At 50.8% G+C, this 4,086-nt stretch overlaps 1 long non-coding RNA gene across 1 annotated transcript in view; it reads right to left on the reverse strand.

Annotated features, from left to right (window-relative positions):
- LOC107182856 overlaps positions 1 to 3,937 on the reverse strand; it is an 18,343-nt gene extending 14,406 nt beyond the window's left edge. Inside the window, exon 1 of the long non-coding RNA XR_001513614.1 lies at positions 2,861 to 3,937. This is a non-coding gene — a long non-coding RNA (uncharacterized LOC107182856). The remainder of the gene's footprint in view (positions 1 to 2,860) is intronic.
- Between the last annotated feature and the right edge of the window lie 149 nt (positions 3,938 to 4,086).

Below are 4,086 nucleotides of genomic sequence, written 5' to 3' on the forward strand. Positions count from 1 at the left end.
CCTGAATGGGGTAGGAGGCCTCAGGCACCCAGTTTATGGTGAGGAACCTGAGATGGTGAACAGGGTTATTAGCCTAAACACATAGGAAAAGCTGGTGAGAGAAGGTGGGGGGCACATTTCAGATTCGTATTCACAGAGCTTTCCTACTCAAATGAGATCCTCCAAATGTGACAGAGGGACGCTGTTGGTTAACGGAGGCTCAGTTCTGTAAGTTGCAGTTATCCAGCTTATAATCTTGTCACTAGAAGGAACTTGCATTAAAGACACTACTTGTACAAGGATGCAAGTTTTCCAAATTTCAAATGACAATATTACTAAAAGGAGCAAAATTTTTCTTTAATCTCAACACTGTCCTTTGCTTTCAGTTAGTGAAATATATAGTAATGGTCTGATTTAAACATTCATTAAAGAAAATTATTTTATTTTCATTTTGTAAATAACCAAGCTATTTTTCCAACTAAAAGAAAAAGGCTGAGGTAATGTTTTTAGCTGCTTCATTAATAGGAAAAATCAGAACATAGTCAACATTCCCTTTTGTCAATGCACAAAATGATTGCACGGTATTAGCAAACAGTTCACATGCACCATGGGAAAAGGGTGGAAAAAAGAAAACGCAGATTGAGACGGATTTATGTTAGAGTTCATTCACAAAAAGGCAACCGCATCAGGGTTAGTGGTTTCATGTCTAGCGTGAGGATGAGCTTCACGCACTGCTCACCTGAACGGTGCGGGTGTGTGGGTTTTAGGCTAGAAATGGTGATGGTGCAGATAAGCAGGGTCCAGCTGGAAGTGTTGTCAGGGTTAGCCCAGTGTTTGGAGGCATTGGCACATCAGTGGTCAGGGGCACACTCACTCCTGTATAAGCCACTGCGTGTGCGTGAGGGCCACTCAGACAGGCAGAGGCCCTGCTGCTCTGATGGTGTCAGTGACCACGCTAAAGGACAGGCTCACTCAGTGGCCCCGTGGGAGAGCCCGGTCCCAGGGCCATGGGTGCCAGAGTAGCCTGGAGGGCGCATGCGCAGTGCTGGCCCTCAGCGCGGATTCCTTCCTCCTGAGCATCCCACTGTCTACCTGGCCTGTGCCGCTGTGGGGAAGCCCATGTGGGGCAGCATTCCTCCTGACCGGCCTTTCCAGGCTCACACAGTGTGGTGTCAGCGTCATTCATGGAAGGTCGGTGGGTGCACAGTATGTCTGCCCTGTTGGAACTGATCACATTTAGAGAGAGAGATTCATGGGCTGTGTAAGTGCTCTTGCAATATGAGTGCTCTAATGTTAAGGGACTAGAACTTATCACGCCTGCATTGGGTGTGTCAAGTGCTGACCTCTAAGGAAGTAGCCCTGGCTCTTGCCTGACCTAGCAGGTGTGGATGAATTACCGAGGGCCCAGGGGTCCAGCCAAGACCCGTCTCCACCTTTCCTTGGGCCCTTCTGCCTTCATGGGTTTGGGTTGCCGCTGTCACCACATCACCAAGCAGTGGCAGCACAGCTGGCGCCCTGCATCCTGTGGCACAGACATGATGGGCAGGGCAGCAGGAGAGGGTGTGCACAGGTGTGGCGACAGGCCTGGGCAGCCTGGGGCCTGACCCCGTGGCGCCGGCGCACAGTGAGCTGTGTGTATCTCGGGCAGCAGGTGTGGTGGGGCAGCCCAGTGAGGTAGGTGTGTGAGGCCTGCCGCGCTCCCCCGGCCCTGCTCGGGTTCCTGTGGCAAGCTCACATCCACACCTTGCTCTGCCCCGGTGGCTGCCTGCTTCTCTGAGGTTTAGGAGCACGTTTGCACATTTGTCTCAGGCACTTCCATGGTGGGATTTCATGTGGAAGCAAACTCCAAAAACATTGAGCCATCTTCCAAAGCATTGCTTCCACCTCCCCCAGGGGTGGTCCCGTTCTGGCACCGCCCCGCCATGTTTCCCTCCGCACTTCTCACTCCGTGCCAGCACCTCCTCCGTGCCTTCCTCAGCCCGCGCCCCTACGTGTCTCGGGGACTGCGACCCTTGTGCTTCCATAGTTTTCAGACATTCCATACAGTCTGTAGTTCACATTGTCCAGGCACATGGAGACACTGTAAAAATACAGCTTTGTTTTTTATTTTTAAACAAAGGCAACTGCACTTTTCCTTCTTTTAAGGCTGAGTTAGGGACACTTCTGGACTCTTGGGGCAGGTTGTTTTCTAGCGTTGCTTACTGATGGTCTTGCCTGACGTGGCCAGCCCTGGCCAGAGAACAAAACTAGCCAGACACCTTACGTTTACGACAGCTTCCCCTCATTCCTTTTCTCTTGATCCTGTTACTTCACTCTTATGCTGAACTGACTAGGAGCCGATGCTTGTCCGAGGCAAGGTTTCCTCAGTACCATGGCACTGAGGTGTTTGTCAGCGATACTCAGTACTGTCAGTTGATTATGAGCGTCAGGCAGTACATTCAGCTGTGGAAGTCGATGTCTTAAAAACTAGTAGGCACCTTTATGGCAACTTTCTGAGACCAAAGGCAAGAAAAAAAAGTGGAAGACAAGACCTATAAAAGGTAAAGAAACCGAGCTTTCTGTAGAAAAGGGTTGCATCTTCCACCCTTCGTGTTGAAAAGTGTCTTATTGTGCACGTGAAATTGAAATAAGCAAGTGCCCCTGGAGGAGGCCACTGGGGGCGTCTCTGGGAGCACCCCCTTGGGCCTCTTCGGCGCCCCCTCTTGGGTACAGGTGAGAACTGCCTGACAGGAAAACCCTGCCCAGAGAGAATACTGGTGGTGATTGGGTGTCTTTAAAGAATAATCAGAAATCCAAACCAACAAAAATCGTAAGAAATGGGACCATTTGATTCACGCCCCCAAATATTCATCTTTAACAAGTCCTCAGTGTCCTGTGGGACCCAGTGCTCAGTAATGCCCTTTGCTTTGTCAGGGGGGTGGCCGCATAACTTACTGAAAGGGAACGGGAGCACCTCGATGACCGGGCTGGGACTTCAGGTGTTAGCCGGGACACGGGGCTGCTCCGTCTGTGTGCCCGGGTGCCAGGCCCCGAGGGGAGTCCGTGCACTGGTGAGACTCACCCTTATCTTGGGCTTAGCGCATGTCGGAAAGAGCCTGTGATCCTACCACGAGTGTGTTTATTCACACCACACACCATGGCGTCTCAACAAGACCGGCGTGTAGTGGTCGTCAGATGTCATGGACTTCCTAGGCAAGTGAGTCAGAGAGTCCTTGCATTTTCATGACTCTCCTCCCTCGAATGATTTAGGCAACGGGCTTTGCATTTTTGTGGATGCACTGATTTTTTTCTATATTAGCATCGTCTTCCTTGTCAGTTATTTTGGCTTATGTACTGCATACCTCATCTCTGTCCTTGGGAATCTGTGTGCTAATGATTACAAACCTAAGAATTCAAAAGGATGGACGAATAGGACTTTTCAGGGGCCTGAAATCCCCCAGGCATTGTACAGACACGAAGCAGACTTAAAAGCACAAATCCGGTACACGAGGCTCCTTACTTTGTGGTAAGTGGAACCAGTGAACCATCAGCATAGACCTGTTACCTGGTGACTTTACAGGGTAACGTCCATTCCAGCTCTCCTAGGGTAAGGTGCGAGTGCAGGCTCCAGCCTTGGGCGGGTGAGGAGAGGTGGGCACGGTGTGGCGACCCCTTCTCCCGTGGCCCAGTCTAGTATCTCAGGTATCTCAATTTCTCTGCCCCAGGTTTTCACATCCAGAGCATGTTGGGAGAACTGACTCTCACAAGGTTGCTCTGGAATTAATTAAAACTTGTCAGTGCTCTGCACCAGTGGGGGCAGCCATAACACATGTCTATTTTCCCCAGTCCCATGTGTCCTTGTTGAATTCAGCACACACACATCCACGAGGAGCGTGCATGAGAGAAGCAGGTCAGCGGACTTGGCCTGGAGTTAGGTGACTGGTGCACCCATTCGGACAAACCTGAGGCTCTGGGCAGGTAGGAAAAGCATTCGGCCAATCTGCAGGGATGCCGCAAGGCAGCCTGGTCTTTAATCACACTGGAACAATTAAAGAGCTTTCTGGTCTCTCTGACCGTGTTTTGGTCTTGGTGGAATCTACTTGGAATTCACCAGGAGTGCAGGGAAAT

The sequence above is a fragment of the Myotis davidii genome, unplaced genomic scaffold (assembly GCF_000327345.1).
Source record: "Myotis davidii unplaced genomic scaffold, ASM32734v1 scaffold77, whole genome shotgun sequence".
Lineage (NCBI taxonomy): Eukaryota > Metazoa > Chordata > Mammalia > Chiroptera > Vespertilionidae > Myotis > Myotis davidii.